The following is an 18,083-nucleotide window of genomic DNA, read 5'->3' as shown; positions in this document are numbered from 1 at the left end:
CCTGCTTTAGTGTCTTCAGGTTGATGGTTCGTCCTGAACTCAGGAACATCTTTTTCATCAGGAGCTCAGCAGAATATTACGTGTTTTTCTAGACGTCAGCGGTTTTCTTGTTTGTATTTGTTCCCGCCTGTAATCAGTTCCCACACACCTCTGGAGTTTTCTTCCCATCTAATGGATCAGTCCTCCGGGGGTCGGCGTCAAACGGCCAAAGATGCAAGAAATCCAATAATTCTGCAAACACAGAGACGAAACAATCGAACAAAAAATGAGTCCTGCCTTCGATGCCAGCATTGTGCTGCAGTTCTGAAAAGGTCTGGGCTTCAACACCAATCAATCCTCTCTCACAAAAGTCCATGAATGGATTAAGCGTTTCCTACAGCTCTTTGCATTACAGTAATGAGCAGTTTTTGTTTCTGCGGCGTTAACCGGATCTGAATGAAGGGTTTGGTTGGTCGATCGATCCGACGGTTCAGAGACAGTTTTTGTGGTTCTTTGCTAATCACCTGTTTGAGCTCGTTAACGAACAGCTGCTCTTCTATTTTGACGTCTATCATGAAGACTTGCTTTAAATTTTAGCAAAGAAAAACAGTTTTTGTGACTCATTTCTCTGTTTGCCCTCTGAACACGCAGAGGTTTGCATCGTTCTGTCGGCTGTAATCTCTTTGAAACGATTCAGACTTTCCAGGGAAATCTCCTCAGTGTTTTCCGTTAGAAGTGATCGAATGAACAGATTCCGTTCAGGTAGGAGCACTCTAGGTGTGAGACGGAGTTTCTACGGGAAAAATCCCACGACTCCACGGTGGAAAAGTTTACCTAAACTTAATGACATCAGGAGGAAAAGACAGAGCTGTAATTTCAAGCTTTCTGTTCAGAGCGCTGTTGGCTCAAATTCCCATCAATAACTGAGATTTCATCTTCTGACAGAAATGGTTTTATTAGCAGCGGATCCATCTGCTCCTTTCATTACGCTTTTTGCTTTCAGACCCGACAGAAAAAAAAAACCCTCCTCCCTGCGTGTGCTAATCAGATCTCAGCAGACTTCTCCTCGCAGGAAAACTCATTGTTGTGTCTGTGAAGGAAGTGGCTGTGCGCACAAATCTATTTCTAATCAAAAATCGATCTTATCTGGGTATAAAATGACACTCCGTGTGGAAGCGCAGCGTTCTGCCGCAGCGTGAACCGCCGGCACGCCGAGCCAAATCTGTTCTCAGCACAGATAAACCAGCATACGAACGCTCGTCTGCATTTCTGCTGCTATTATCCTGAAGGTGGGGGGGTGGAATTGGTTTATTGCCTCCCTCCAAATAAACTGATTTCATGTTGTTTCTTTAACCTCAGTGGAGTCGGAGCAGCAACGAAGACGGTCCGACTTTTACGAACAAACAGGCAGCGTCTCGTTTCAGAACACGGTCTCTTTGAAGACGTTTTTCACTAATTTAATCTGTCAAAAGCAGATTAATCCACAAACAGGAACTTAAAAGAACAACAAAGTAGAAGTCCTTTAAAGAAATGTCTGTTTGCTAAAAACAATGATTTATTAATCACTCATAAACTGCTGCTACTAAGAAACAGAAACAGTCTTTCACAAAGTACACAAACTAAAGGTTGATGACATCATAATGAAGTGGGTGGAGCTCTTCGATTGAAAAAGCAAAAGATGAAATGATTTTGTCCCTCCCACATTTAAAACCAGAACAAATTAAAAATATACCTTATGTAAACACAAGGTGGCGCTAAAAAGCGTGTTTTTAACGGATTTCTAATGTTATGTCTAAAATGTCAGGTTGTGGCTCTGTAGATAAAATAGTTTCAGAGACATAAGGATAAAGGTTTTAAGCCTTTCTAAGTATTGTGGTCCGTTTGTACTTATTGGGGCTGCTACGATTAATCGTTACTTTATTAAATATGGAGTCGGAGTGTAGTAAAGTTGAAAGTTATACTGACATTCTGCAGCTTTTTGAACTATTTTGACATTTATTAAGGTTTTTAGGCTGTTTTGGCTAATTTAGTTTTTTTTTTGTTTGTTTGTTTTTTAGGCTATTCTGGAGCTTGGCTAATATTTCCACTTCATGCTAGCTATTTTAGCCAATTTAGTTTTTGTTGTTGTTGTTTTTAGGCTATTTGGAGTTTAGCTAGCATTTCAGCTACATGCTATCTGTTTTGGCTAATTTAAGCTTTTTTTATCTATTTATTTATTTTTGTACTTGTTTAGGATGTTTTGAAATTTAGCTAATATGTCAGCCACATGCTAGCTATGTTGGCTAACTAGGCTTTTTTTTTTATTTTTTAGACTAATTTGGCATTTAACTAATACTTTAACTAACACGTCTTTAGCTAACATCACTAGCATCTTCAGCGGTCAAATTCAGCTTACAGCATTCACACTAGCATTATCACAGGTTTTTAGTTAGTTTAAAGCTAATCATAGTTCAGATGTGTGCTTTACACCCAGATTGTTCATAACCCGATTAGTCGACGAATCTGAAATATAATCGGTCATTAGTCGACTACTAAAATAATCGTTTGTGGCAGCAGTAGTTCTTATCAGACCACATGGACTTTGATGTAGCTTCAGTCGAAAATTTAGAAGTTTTAGGTCTTAGAATTGAATACCGTTACCTTTAGTCCTCGTTCTATCCTAGGTATGTTGACATGAGGAATGGGGTCATCTGGACCCCACGGCGCGCTGAACTTTTATTTTCAATTATTTTTGATTGTCACTGGTGTCCGTGGCAGACATGAAATCCTGTCCACCTCCATCCACATTTGTGATGGGATGGATAACACGTCAAAGTAAGGCTTGGGTCATCTGGACCCCTTAAAGAATAATAGGAAACTATGGTCCAAAAAGGGTCAAATTCACATAAACAATTAAAAAAACACACAGAATAAAAAAAAAGAAATAGGAAAACATACTCTGAATAATAAACAAAAAAGCTTTTTAACACTGAACCAGGAAAAATTCATTTTCTTCTAAAATGTGTTCCTGCTGAAGCCAGTTTCTGAAGTACATTTAAGCACCAGAAGGAAATCTCCGTCCAAAAACTGATTACAGTTTTAAATTACTTCCTTTATGCCAAATTAGCTAAAGAAGAAGAAGACAATCCAAAAGTTTTAATGAATAATTAAATGAACATAAAAAACTAAAAAAAGACTACAATGGTTGAGAATGCTTTGATAAATGCTAAATAACAGTAATGTCTTATAATTATTGTAAAATGAATTAACGATAGTCTAAATAAAGAGAAAACTGTACAAAAATTAATAAAATGGATTAAAAAGTGAACTAAAGGCTATTAGAGACAAGAGTTACGGAATATTTGAGTCTGAATTATTCTAAAGTAGAAACTTGTTTGTTTAAAGTTGAATTGGAAGAGACTGATCAACAAAACTTTGAAAGTCACTTTAGCTGTAGTCTGTAGTGAGTAAAAGCAGGCTGTTCTGAATGAATGAATGAATGAATGAAATGGTTTATTTCAAGCAATCAGGTCATAATACATACATGACATATCACTTAGTGAATCACAAGTAGATCGCTTGAAAGGGAGTGGAAGGAAGCGAATTTATATAATCCCACCCCGACTCGACCATTTTCTCTACATGAATTATCAACTTAATATCAAATATTTACAGATTCAGGCTATTAAGGATAATTAATATCATTGATTGTAATCAAATTTCAAAGCATCTACGACAAATCATTGATATTAATCAGTGACAGTAATCTAATAATCTCATTGAAAAAAAGACACTTTGTGCAGATTGTATTCAAAGAATTATGATAATACAAACAGTAATAAGTAAATCACAGACACAAAAACAGCCTCCCTCCCTGAGGCTCCAGGTATTAGCCTAGACCCAAAAGAAGGTTACTGGAATATCAGATAGTTGCCCAGGGCCAAACGAAAGTCATTCGAAAACCAAAATGCAAAAAACAGAATTTTAAAGTGTTAAGAGCGTTGTTTCACAAAAAAATGTCTTATTTTTCTGTCTTCCATGAAAAATAATCTTATCAAGAATAGTTTGTAATAGAAAAATAATCTTAGTCTGAGAAAACATGTTTTAGTGACTAGAACTTTCTCTTAAAATACAATTTCTTGGTTAGACTGTTTTCTTGCCCCAATAGTACATTTTTTTTAATTTTATATTTATTTATTCAGCTTATTTGTCTAGGGACCCTGATTTACATTGCATTACCGTAGACCTAAAATAAAGTTACTGGAACACCAGGTATTGTCCTAGACCCATTAGAAAGTAGTGGCCACACCGGGTAATACCCTAGAGCAAAAACAAAGTTATGGCAACACCAAATATTATCCTAGACCCTAAAGAAAGTTACTGGATTGCCAGTTATTAGTCTAGATCCACGAGAAAGTCACTGGAACATCAGATATTAGTCAAGGGCCAAAAGAAAATTCGAGGTTTGCAATCCTGCATGTTTTCCAACATACCCTGGTATGACATGTTCTAATTGGCTGGACACACCTGAACCATGTTATCAGTCATATGGGCTTGGATATCTGGAAATCATGCAGTCACTGCGGCCCTCGAGGCCTGAAGTTGCCTGTACCTGGCCTGGACCCAAAAAGAAAGTTACAGTAACACCAGGTAATATCCTAGACCCAATAAAAAGTCACTGGAACATTTGATACTAACCAAGAGCCAAAAGAAAGCCACTGGAACACCAGGTATTAGTCTAGACCCAAATAAAATGGGTTATAAACAGAGAAATCCCCCTGCATGAAGTTAGCGTGTGCTCTCGTTTCATGTCTGGATGCTCTAGCTAATGGGAGGAGCCATGCGGCGACCCAACCGTTGAGGTGTGAATTTGAAGTCTTTGAATCCGTATCCTGCTCAGCTAGAATGATGGATCAGATTACGTTGAGGTCGTTCCACTTAGAGGCAGCTGGAGTTTTCTCCTGCAGGAGGACTGATCCTGCAGCATCTCTGACGGCCTTACATGTTGTGGTTTCTGCGCTAAAGCTGGCGAGGATAACGAGCTGAGGTGGGCGGGCCTCGTGTCCCGAGGCTGCCCGACCTCAGTCCCTGCGTTCAGAGACTCAGCCCGGAGCCACACACCTCCGGACGGCGCTTCAGCCGCACGCCGACATCCTCATAATGAGCTGATCGCTGGCCCGAGGCTGCTCCGACCAACCAGGATTAACGCTTTAAGTGGATTAAGTTGCTCTTGTTCTTGTGATTGTTCAGCGCTGATGACATCTTCTCTGTCATCCAGGCTGAGAATGTGGGTCACCGCCGGCCGCAGGATTAGTCCTTCCCATTAGCCTTCCAGAACCTGCTCTGAAACCTCCACGCATCCACCCCGGTAAATGAAAGAGAGCGGAAAAGAGCAGATTTAGAGCAGTTAAATAAAAATCACAGCAAAAGTTTAATTACTAAATTAACTTTCTGTTCTGTCTGCTGTGAACCGGGATAATTAATCTACTCCATTAGCTTTTTCTGCCTCTCTGCTGCAGTTTTGTTTGAAGTGGATAATTTATGTCTGCTGAGGCTGTTTGCATTGACTTCATTAGAATATAAAGAGCCGTAAATCATTTGCCCGTTCTGTCTGAGATACGCTGACAGGAAGTCCAATATTTACAGCGGCAGCTGCTTCCTGTTTGGGGCTACATCTCTTTTTAATACATGCAGTTTGATTCTCATTCTATGTGCACATCAGACGATGCACTTTCAAGAATGCACCTTTAGCATACAGATGGTAGCAGATGTAATTACAGTCTTGGTGTGAAGTGTCAAAGCCGTGTAAATCTATTGAATCTGGCTTCAGGGTTTTTCTTTCACAGCTCTATTCCGATACATGATAGACTCGGTCTCATAAAAATACACCTCATTCTTTATTATCAATGTTCAAACAGTTAGAACTTTCATGAAAACCCAAACGCCCCAGATTAGTCAAAGTTCAATCGGCTTAACTTTTAATGTTTGTTTAATGGCCACTCGTTTTGTACATAAAGCCCAATAACGGACTTAAAAAAAAAAAAATACCGACATGTGAATCCAATAGTTTTGAACGTGGAAGACCAAAACTTTTCATTAGAAGTGGTCACTGGGACCAGCACTTCTGAGGCTGGCGTGAACATAGCGTCAGGGTACCAAGACTTCTTACTGGGTCTTCTACGCAGCGTTATTGGTCGGTGTCAAGCATTTTTACGCTGCATTCACACCGAACGCCATTTTTGCATCAAATTTGCATCCCCAACCCCCTTAAATTTGCTGCTGACATGTGTGGGAGGAGCTACTGTAGCTACTTTAGCATCATTGCTATATGGAACCATAGACTGTATTTCTGTTTACCTCACAGTCAATGCCTGGAAGACATGGATGATGTTAAGAGATTGAGCTACGAATACACTGTCACTAAAGACTCTAGTGCTGCCACAAACGATTATTTTAATATTCGACTAATCGGGTCATGCGCAAACTGTATGTAAAGCTCAGATCTTAACCGCCATTAGCTTTAAACTAGCTAAAAACTAGATATATAGAATTACCTGAGATAATGCTAGTGTGAATGCTGTAAACTGAATTTTATCACTGAAGATGCTAGTGATAGCTAAAGATGCTGTAATTAATAGCTAAAAACGCTTAAGCTGATAGCCAGCTAAAATATTAGTTAAATGCGAAATTAGCCTAAAAAACTGAAAAAAGTTAGCCAAAACAGCAGCTAGCATGTAGCTGAAATATTAGCTAAACTCCAAATTAGCCTAAATTTTTATTTTTAAATTAGCCAAAACAGCTAGCGTGTAACTGAAATATTAGATAAACTCCAAAATAGTCCAAAAATCTAGCAGAATGCCATTATAACTTTTAACTTTAATACACTATGAATCCATATGAAATAAAGTAACGACTAATCGACTATTAAATTAGTCGTCGACTATTTTAATAGTCGATTAGTCGACTAATCATGACAGCCCTAAATGACGCTCACAAGTAGTGCTGTCGTGCTATTAATATTTTTCTGCGATACATTATTGTGGTCTGTAATAATTTAATCTAATTGATCAATTTTAATCCCAAATATTTTTAACCCATTAACTGCTGTGAACAGCCTCATTTTGAGGTATTTTCATTTAACTTTATGACATTAACGATTCAAATAACTTATTTATAAAGTTTTTTTACTACTCCAACTTAACTTTTACACTCCAAGGAAGATTTTGTTTTTCAATCTCAAATAATAAAACGAAATCCATCATCAGTCCGTGTCCTATATCGCATCCAGTAATGGTCCGTGTCTGGTACCGCATCCGGTACCTTGTCCAGTACTCGTCTGCATCCTGTACCGCATCCAGTACTGGTCCGTGTCCTGTGCCTTGTGCAGCACTGGTCCATGTCTGGTACCGCGTCCAATACCGGTCCACATCTGGTACAGTGGTACTGTGTTTGGTACTAGTATGCGTCCGATACCGCGTTAAGGTACCAGTGTGGTCTGCTTCCGGTACCGGTTTGCGGTCCAGAGGTTGGGGAGCCCTAATTCAATTGGAGCAGTCAGCACGTCAAACAATTACAAGTGGGGGACACCCAAAACATCAAAAATTGACACGGAAGGGTCCTAAATTAAATGTCAATATGTGACGACTCTGGAATGAGAATGTGTTGTTTCTGCAGACTAAAGAACTATCATTAAAAAGTACAAATCTGATATGGTGTTCCACAGGGTTCTACATCAGGACCTTCACCTTTTTCCCCAAACAAACTTAATTTAAACTTTAAAGTGTGATTTTACTTAAAGAAAAAGCAATAAAGATAACAAGAATGTTGTTGTTTAGTACACATTTCTGCACAGACATTAGCCGGTCTCAGTAGGGGGCAGTAAGTCATGGGGCAGGTTTGAGAATGAGGCCCCAATCTGCCCAGAGTAGAGCAGGAACTAAGGGCAACCTTCAGCACCAGTTCCACATCGTCAGCTGCACTGTCAGACCTCCACATGCCAACAGAAAATCCTGAAGATGCGCTGTGACGCCGGGGTCGTGACCCCCGCAGATGTGGAGCATGCTCAGTTCTGCGCAGTGAAAAGTTGACTGCAGGTCAGAGGATGCTGAAGCTCAGCAGGACGGACGCCGGGGCAGCTGAGGGGAACAGATGGCAGCGTGGAACAGCGGTCCGGATGACGGGATGCGAGGAGAAGTGAGGCGCAGCAAAAACAAACAGATGCAGGAGGAACAAGAATGCTGCATGAATCCCCATTTGCCGGCTAATGAGGCTTCCTCTGCCGAGGCCGGCGTTATCTGCTGCCTCTGTTCTCCGGCTCGCCGCTGTCAGGTGGAGATGCGACGCTAACAGCCTTCAAACAACCAGCGGCCGCCTCTGCCGCGGCGCAGGCAAACATCCCGCGCTTCAGTGAACCCTCCCCTCGGTGTGACCATGGCAACCACTTTGGAGGAGAATAACGGAGGAGTTATTGTTCTCTGATGCCGTGGCAGTGAAATGTGTGACAGCTGTCCAGAGGAGATAATGGGAGGGGAGCGGCGGCTGAGTCATCTGCCACAGACAGCGTTAAAGATAATGGTTCGCTCCAATTGCTGCTCAGAGTGTCCCAAACTTCAATCTGCAACTCACACTGGCAGTTGTTTTATTGTTCCGCTGCCATTTAAGGAGACCTGTGAAAACTGTTTAACCTGCTCGCCAAACTCATTCATATCAAACACGCAGAAACCTGGAGTGGGAATGACTTTTACTTTAGGGTTACGGCTGCCTGAAGTGGAAAACTTTTACCAAATGCTCAACTCACAATATGAATGTAAAGAATTGACCAAATCAAAAGACACGGATGTCCAAGATCTGGACTTTCTTACATCGGTGAATCCGTACCACACTGGAGTTGTAGCGGCATCCCTTTACTAGTAGGGCGTCTGCGTCACAGGAGCAACGCGGATGCCCAACTGGCAGAGGTATACAGCTACGGCTTCCTCTTATAAAAACAAGTTCAGACACCACTGATTATGTAAAACCTTTGAGTTATTTTATCTGTTATTGTGTCACCCGGGTGTAACAGGAAGAACATCAAGACTGGGTTGGAGTTCTCTGACCATCTGGTTGAAGAGTGGGTGATCTTCATGGATCTCTTCTGTGTTCTTTTACGACTGTTTGAGATTATATTTTTGCAAAAAAACAGAGAAAAGGGAGAATTTAACGACTCCAGGTTGTTCCATCTCCTTCAAAAACCAGTTTGTAGTGAAGTGAATCTTCTGCAGCCTCCACAGATCTTCTGAACTCATCAGTCGACTCTAACTCTAGTTTACAGGTGTGTTGTTGTAAAGGTCGTCAGTGTTTTCCTGGATAAAGTTTCCCGGCCTCTGATTGGCTGTCATAGATCCGGCCGCTCAGCCGCCCGAGGCGGTGTGTCGGTGGCCGTTTGTGTGGAGCCATCTTCAGCCTCCGTTCCCGCTTCTGCTTCTGGTTCAAGGAGACGCTCTCTGCTCAGTCAGGCGGGACGTCTCAGCACAGCCTTCATTTTTAATTTGAGCGGGCTCAGCTGTCCTGACAGTCCCCGTTCCCGCCTCCGGCTGCAGGGCAGCAGCGCTGGAAGAGTCCGGACCGCGCTCGCTCGCTCCTGAGGGGCAATCCACTGGGAAAATTGGAGGGGGGGCTTTTGGGAAAATTCATGGTCCAATCGCCCTGCCCCTCCCAGGAAAACGGCATGTAAAATAGATGTGTCTGAACTTCAAGAAGGGAGGAGCAGATTAAAAATTCACATGGACCTTAAGATCCTTCATTAGCTGCTCAAATATTTCTGAGGTTTCATTAAACTCAGAAGAACTCAAAGTTCTGCTGATATTTTCACATGAGAAAAACTTCTGTGGAGTTATTTAAAAATATTCAGAATGCACTAAAATGCGATAAAAGATCAAAATGTTAACAATCTAAGACAGAAATCTGCAACCTTTATCACCAAAAGAGCCATTTGGTCGAGTTTCTTACAGACCAGAACAACGAGAGCCACAAAGTCTCACTTTATCATTTAAAAGATGCACAATTTTAATGCTTTTTATTCTTAAATTAAGCTTTTAGATTTTAAAATTGCAATAATTGAATTATAACAGTGTCTCTATGTGTCTATATATAACAGTTAAAACTTCTTTTACTTTTGAAAGCAACACACAAGATCCTTTCAAAATAAAACCCACTCTGTTCAAACACGATTTTTGTTATCATTAGGATTTTGGTGAGTCTATTTTCCTTTTAATCTCAAAAATAAACATTTTAGTTGAATCTATTTATTAAAAAAATAATAACTCAAAATATTTAAAATACCCTGATCTTTTTATTGAAACGCATAATTCTAAATCATTTTCATTCATTTTAAAGCACATTTGTTGAAAACTTTAACCACTTTAGTTTAATTTACCAAAATAAAAAAACTTTAGAGACTTTTATTTGACTAACTATAAATAAAAAATACAAATTTAAAGAACATTTCTACAGAATTTCTGACAGTAAATTAAACTTCTTTTCCTGAGTTGCTTAAAGTGAAAAATCTAAACCGAAATGACAAAACTTAAATAACTAATTTCTTTAATCAATCGTCTGCATTTTTGACTGAAGCTAAAGAGTCGCAGGTCGCCGTCCGCTGATCTAAAATGAGATTAAAACTCCTTTTGTCTGAATAGGAAACTCATCAGTGAAAGTTTGTCGTTTTCTACTAAACTTTAGTAGTGTTTCAAAGTGTAGAAATCCGCTTAAATTAAAATAAAATGAACATTTACCTAAAAATCATCAATTGATTTGATGAATCGATTTTTTTCAGAAGTGTTTTTTTATTTTATTTTTTTTATTAAAGTAATTTATTTTTCTGTTTTTCTTTTTTATTCTACCCTTATTAAGTTCTTTTAAAACAATTTTTCCCAACAGATTTTTTTTGAGAAGTTTGAAGCTTAGATGAAGCATCAGATTTGTTGAAAAAGTCGAGTCGGAGTCTGTCGTCGTGTGATGCACATGAACTGATCCAGCGGTGGATCTGATCCGTTCAGAGTCTCAGATTTGTTTGGAGATCAAACCAAATGGTTCATTACGGTCCGTTTCCCTTCTCTCCCTGAAGAGCATCAATTAGGAAGAAGCATCGGGGCATCGTTCCGTTTCCTCCTGAAGCGTCGGGAGCTCATTCATCACTGATGAGAATCGGCTGACGGCAAACTGGCGAGATCTGCCTCTGGGCGGGGTTTGGGGGTCGAAACGGTCGATGGTTGACCTTCTCTGCTGCTTCTATGAGACGTCACTCATCCTTCTGCAAAGTCAAACCGGTTTCTGTCGTGGATCAGCTCGTTTGACCCGCAGCCTCGTTAGCTGGGCTCAGTGCCGACCCGTGTTCAGTTCTGTGTGACGATCAGAGGCATTTGGACCCGAGTCTGAGTCCCTGAGAGGAGAAATGCTGAGTCATCCAAAGCATTCGGAGGGCCGGGGGAGCTTGGGTCGGGCTGTGGTTCAGCAGAACCTACAGTCATTCAGGTCTGCAGTTCTGGAAGTGAAGTTCACGTCTGTCAGTTACAGACAGAACCGGTTCAGTTTAGGATTGGGTTCCTCGGGTTTGCTCAACAGAGAACAGATGGAGGCGAAGGATCAGCGAGCTTCCAGCTCCACCGCCGCCATCGTGGCGGGTTATGATGTCACTAGTTACTGCTGTGATGAGAAAATGGGCGGGACAAAAATCCGGACATGCTCAGTGAGGAGGGGAGGATGTTCACTTCACAGATGCTGTCGGAATTCACTCACTACTCCTAATCTCCTAATCGTTTATTACAGAGGTTTACGCAAATAACGGAATTCCAGCAGATTCAAAGGGGAAGAAAAGCAGCTTTGAGATGAAACACAACAATATGCTTTGTAAACACTACACACCATTGTGTGGAAATAAAAACTTTACACAACACTTTACCTGAAGATAAACACAGCGCAGCACTTTGTGTTATTAAAAACTTAACACAACACTTCATATAAATATGAACTTCTCAAGATTTTTTATGATTCCACTGAGGATGAAAACTTGGATGAAAAAAAATGTGGATACACTTTTTTTTAATAACAAACTCTTCAAACACAATGCATTGTGGTCTATATTCGCCAATTTACTGAGCATCAGTGCTCACTGATGTTTTACAGGGCTCCCGACTCAGGAACTGTAGATTCAGACGACCTGAAAAAATGTCAAATTCTCGCTGTAGTTCACTACTAAAGAGAAGTGAGGGAATTCTGACACAGTCAAAGATCGATCATCAAGACTCTGTTTATATTAAATATATGGTGTCAGGTTTAAGATTAATCTAAGTTTGTTTCTGTCATCCTAATTCACAATCAATGTTTTTAAAGCTGCTTCACAGAAAACGTCAAAGAAATTAAAATAAATATATCTCTAAACAAACTAGAATGATGTTTCTTTTATAGTAATGTTCCTTAAATTCTGAAATATTTTAAGAACTGGTGAAACTCCTCCTCTCATGAAGCTGGAGCCTCCCGATCTTCCTGCTCCTGTTGAAGCGCTCGGAGCTGCACGGCATTGATTGTCTCATTATGGGATGTAATGAAGGCGGCGGCCTGCAGCGGCTGCAGCTGCAGGTTCAGACGCTCCGCCGCTGGATATGGAGCAGCTCTTCTCTCAACGAGCTGGAGGTAATTGGTGGACAAGTGGAGCTCGCTGCAGAGGGGGGGGGCAGGAGCTCTCTGTGGGGGGGCGCCTGACCCTGCATGTGAAGGAGGACGGAGAGGCGGGAATATCCAAAAACGTTCCTAAAATAGATTCCATTAAGGGCAAACGTCCGTTTGACGGGGGGAGCCCCTGCTGGGGGCTGTTGGGGCGCCTGATGCAGGGGGGCCGCCCCCCCACTTTATTTAGGTCCCCCCCGACTCCAGGTTTTCTGAATGAATATTTTTTAAGGACATTTCTGAGATTTTTTTCATTTGAGCTGGAAATCCAGGTTTGGATTGTTGAAGTGTATCAGGTGATTTCCGCTCGCCGCTCGCCGCTCGGGCCTTTAGCGTCTGACTGCAGCTCCTCTGAAGGGAAGCGGCGTGATGAAGGAGCGGCGTGATGAGGCAGCGGCGTGAGCAGAATCTGATCAGGGTTTGTTTCAAGTGTCTCTGCGTGAAGACCTTCTCTGGGCTCGCCGTTCATTTCGCTTTCATTTAAATGTCAAGTGACTGCGGCGCCTCATTTACATCTTCCACCTTACAAGCCCGCGCCCCCCCGGAGTTAAAACAATCTCACCCCCTCCTCCTCCGGCCAATCAGTTCTGCTGTCTGAGCCCCGGCCAGGCGGGTAATGAGCTGTCAGCCAATCACGTTCAGCCGGGACGGGCGCTGCGCTGTCACGGCTGCAGCTGCAATGCCCCGCCCCCTTTGTCTTTCATCCAGTAGACCTGCAGGTTGATTTCTTCATCAACTTCTCTGATGTTTTACTGTTAAAGTTGCTGCAGTGACCAGGGGAGCAGGAAAAGGATCACCGAACGCATCGTTACTTAGAGGGAATTAAAAAAGGAGAAAAACAAATCGAGTTTGAATAAATACTCAAAACTTAAACAAAATAAACCTAAAACTGTCTCCCTTCAGTTTACAGTTTCAATTCAGACTTTTCATTTTCCGGGTTGATCCCTATTGTACGTGGGGGCGGGGCTTCATCCCATTGGCCAATTTATTTCTGTTTTTTAATTCCAGTTTTTAGTATTTCTTTAGTTATTTTTAGATTTACAGTTTTTTCTGTAAACTCTCAATACTTCTGTCAGGTTAATAATGTGTAATTGAATGTTTTAAACAGTTTTCAATGTTTATTTTCTCAAATTTACTTCAAATAATAATTTTAAGTATTAGGGTTCAGTTTACAAACAAAAAAATATTTTTTATTGCTACTCTAAATCTCGTGAATTTACGATAAAAAAGTAAAACTGTGAAATTACAAGAAGAAAGGCATTTATTTATGACTTTATTTATGACTTGTTTCTCATGTATTTACAAGTTTTTTTTCATATATTTACAATTTTTATTTTACTAAATTTACAAGGTTAGAACTCGTACATTTTCTAGAAAAAAACGTGCAATTGTGTTAGATTAAATTTTTGATTTTATATTAGAAAACAAAAAAATTTACAAGATTGAAACCCGTAAATTCACGAGAAAAAAAATTGCTAATTTACGAGTTTTAATCTTTTTAATTTACAAGATTAAAACTCATACATTCATAGACTAAAACTCAAAAATTTACAAGATTAAATCTCATAGATTTATGCGACTAAGATGCAAATATTTGCGAGTTTTTTCTAAAAAAGGATATTGCTAGATTCAAACGTGTAAATAGAGTTTTTTTTCAAAAATTTAAAATAAAAAACTTGTAAATTTACTAGATTAAAACTTGTAATATTACTTTATTTATTCATTTTTAGGCGGCCAAAATACTCGTACTTGTCATTTACATCAAACATTATTTCCATGAAAGTCATTTTTAAACTCCAGGTGCTTGTCGTTGTCAGTCACCTGTGTTCAGGTGTTCTGGTCCTGAACCAACACCTCCACGTTTCAGCTCCGCCCACTGACCTTCATCAGCGTGGAGATCCGGAGGCCCCCCCCCCCCCACGAGTTTGTTTAGTGTTTTTATAAATAAATGCTTTTAATCTCTGGGCTTCAAAAGTATAAATCAAAGGGTTTATTTCCATAAGTGTTTATTTTATGGAAATGATTTATTCCTTTGAAGTGAAGGTTTTCTTTTGTAGTTGTTAACGTCCCCGTGTGTTTACGGGATGGTCGGCGTCATTCTTCAGGAACCGCTCTTCTTCTGTGGTTATGTTTACACTGATGTCTAAAGCACACACTCGCTTCGGCCTTCTCACACTTCTGCTAAGTAAACATGAAAGCAGGTTAATGTTTAAAATAGATTCAGCCAAAACATTTCAGTTCAGAGGAGAACTGCAGATGCAGAAGCTGGACAAACGCAGTCGAGGATTCGATGTTGGTTTAATGAACGTTGTCAGGAAGGCTGCTGTGGGTGCACAGCTTTAAACTGCATCCCTGAGCGGGGATGGAGGTTTGCTCAGTAAATGTCAGCGGAGTTCAACCGTCATCAACTTGCAGCTGTAATTTCACCTTTTTCTTTATTCAAAGAACTCTTCTGTCAGGTTTTAATGTCATCTCTGCCTCTGATCTGCTGCTCGTTTCCTCCTGAACCGACGCTCCTCTTCATCCTCAGTGTTACGTTCACCTCAAACGCCTCGGCGCTCCACTCAATCTGGGGACAATTTTCTTAGTTTGTTCTAAACTTTGTGAAAGTTTTATGCCACACTTTCCTGTGCAGTCAAATCAGACTCAGAATTATAGGAATAAAAAACAGAATTAAATAAAAAAAATCAAAAGGTTACATTTAATCTTGAAAATGAATTATAATTATTAAAAATAATAAATAAAGAAGGGAAATAAACTTTGGGAGATCAATACTGTACACCAACAACAGAGGGATAATGATGTCACCATGTCAATCACACCCTGGAAGCCAATAGGATCAAAGCCCCGCCCCCACGTTAAATAATCAAATCACTAAACAAAAAGTAAACTAAAAAAATGAAAACTGAAGACAAAGATGGAGAGAAACAACAAAACAGCAACAATTTTTCAATGTTTCTTCAAATCTACAATATTTTTGTACATTTATAATATTTTTCCTTTAAATCACATGTCAAAGTCAAGGCCCGGGGGCCGGATCCGGCCCTCCGGGTAATTCTATCCGGCCCTCCAGATCATTTTATTTTATCGCTATTAATGACCCGATGTTATCTTGAGCTCATTTCTAACTTGTATTTGTTATTTTAAAAAATATATATTTTTATGGAGAGTAAAATATTTAAAGTTATTTAAGGTTTAAGTTGATTTATTCTAGAATAATATTCCTGCATTTTTATTATTCAGAATTATGTTAAAAAGTTACAGTTTTACCGTTTAGAAAATTGGCATTCTGATAGCTTTTTGGACTATTTTAGAGTTTAGCTAATGTTTCAGCTACATGCTAGCTTATTTGGCTAACCTAATTTTTTTTCTTTTTGTTTGTTTTTTTTATGGTGCTTTCACACCGAACACGATTCACGCGGCACATTTGCGTGCCTCCCATCTCTCACCACGCGGCGAATTCGCTGCATGCTGCCTGTTAAAACATGAGTTCTTGACGCCGCGGCCACATGTGGGAGGAGCTACCAGCTCTGTCTGTGGATATCTCGCTTGGAATGAATGGAAGACAAAAACAATGTTGAGAAATCGGGTTTATTTATTGTGAGTTCTACAAAAACATCAGTAATCATGGCTTCAGTTTGCCTCAGAGCGTGTCTTTACCGCTAGTAACATTGGAACACCTTTAGGCTCATTTGGCTTTGAGCTAATCTTTTAGCTGACTACAGCTTCAGTGATTTCAGCTTCAGTGATTTCAGCTTCAGTGATTTTAACTATCAATTTCAGCATCTTCGGCTGCCAAATTCAGCTTACAGCATTCTCATCATTCTCATTATTGAAGGTAATACTATATATCTAGTTCATAATTATGTTAGAAAGTTACAGTTTTAAAGTTTTAAAATGTAGTTTTAGAGTTTTCAATAAATGTTTATCCTGTTCAGCCTGTGACCTCAGGTGTGTTTTGGTCCCTTGTGTGATTGAGTTTAACACCCCTGATCTAAAGTAACAAAATAATTGAACATCTTAAAAAATATCTTATCATTTCATCTTGATGATAAAAAGTAAATATGTTATTTTCTCCAGTCTCTAAAGGGTTAAAGGCTCCAGCTTAACAGTAAATCCTAAAGTAAAACTGCGGCTTTCAGAGCAAAAAAAAACTTCTGGCTGGAGATTCTCGCTGTAGTTTGGTGGAGATGAGATTTCTGTGCTGAAAGGATTTGAAAAGCCTTCAGGAGCGGGGGTTCATTCAGGGGCTGAAAGGGTTGGGGGGGCACATCCAGCATGGATGCTGTTTGCTGAAAGGAGTTCAGCCTTGAGGAGCTGTTTGTCGGGTTGTGGTGTCACACATTTTCCCTGAACGAGTGTCCCTGCTCTCTGCTGAATTCATGGAAACTATCCAAACAGGAGCGTAAAGAGCTCCTCGGGGTCGGCTGGGGGCGACGCCGCTCTCAGCGCCATCGCACGGGGGGGGGGGCGCCCTGTCCACAGCAGTGGGAGGGGCTGTTTTAGGCTGAAAAGACTCATTAATGCTGTAAAATTCAGATGAAAGTTTTCACAGATGGAGGATCAAATCTATGGAGCTACTTTGGGGCCAATATTATTAAAACCTAAATAATACAAATTGAAAATAAATATTGGTGTTTGGCCAAAAAAAAAGTCAACTGTCCAAAACTTTTTGCTATTGTAAAATGAATTTTATTCTGTGCCAAATTACAAACAAACAAAAAAAACTTAGGTTAGCCAAAACAGCTAGCATGTAGCTTAAAAAATGGCTAAACTGAAAAATAGCCTAATAAAAAGAAAAAAGCCTAAATTAGCCAAAACAGCTAGCATGTAGTATAAATATTACCTAAAATCCAAAGTTTAAAAAATCTTAGTAAGTGCCAAAATAGTAAAAAAAATTAGCAGAATGCCAATTTTTACAACTTTAAAACTGTAACTTTTTAACATAATTATGAATAATAAAAAGGCAGGAATATTATTCCAGAATAAATCAATTTAAACCTTAAATAACTTTCAATATTTCAATGTCAACACATTTTTTTTTTTCAGTTTGAACTCTTTAGTTTCGTTTTCAAATCTAAAATTTTCAGATTCAAACACAAACAAAAAAAAGATTTGAAACAAAAAAAAAAGTTTTGAAATCGAAATTTTGAGTTTTTAACCTAAAAACTGAACATTTGAAGATTTGAAAATAATTACATTTCTTTTACAATAGCAAAAAGTTTTGGACATTTTATTTTTTTCTCTGCCAAATATTAATATTTTTTTCAATTTGTTTTCTTTGGGTTTCATACAATATTGTCCCTAAAATAGCTCCATACAAATCCATCTTAAATTTCCTCAATAATCTGATCTCCATTTAATTTAAAATTACAGATTTATTTTTACCAAACTCATCAGTAAGTTATCTCCTCTCCTCCTTC

At 39.5% G+C, this 18,083-nt stretch overlaps 1 protein-coding gene across 10 annotated transcripts in view; it reads left to right on the top strand.

Annotated features, from left to right (window-relative positions):
* LOC112152862 (thyrotropin-releasing hormone-degrading ectoenzyme) overlaps positions 1-18,083 on the top strand; it is a 225,333-nt gene that overhangs the window by 92,519 nt on the left and 114,731 nt on the right. The window lies entirely within an intron of this gene.

This window comes from Oryzias melastigma, linkage group LG23 (assembly GCF_002922805.2).
Source record: "Oryzias melastigma strain HK-1 linkage group LG23, ASM292280v2, whole genome shotgun sequence".
In the NCBI taxonomy this organism is placed as follows: Eukaryota; Metazoa; Chordata; class Actinopteri; order Beloniformes; family Adrianichthyidae; genus Oryzias; species Oryzias melastigma.
The sequence above is the reverse complement of the archived record's forward strand: the minus strand, read 5'-3'. Positions and strand labels throughout refer to the sequence as shown.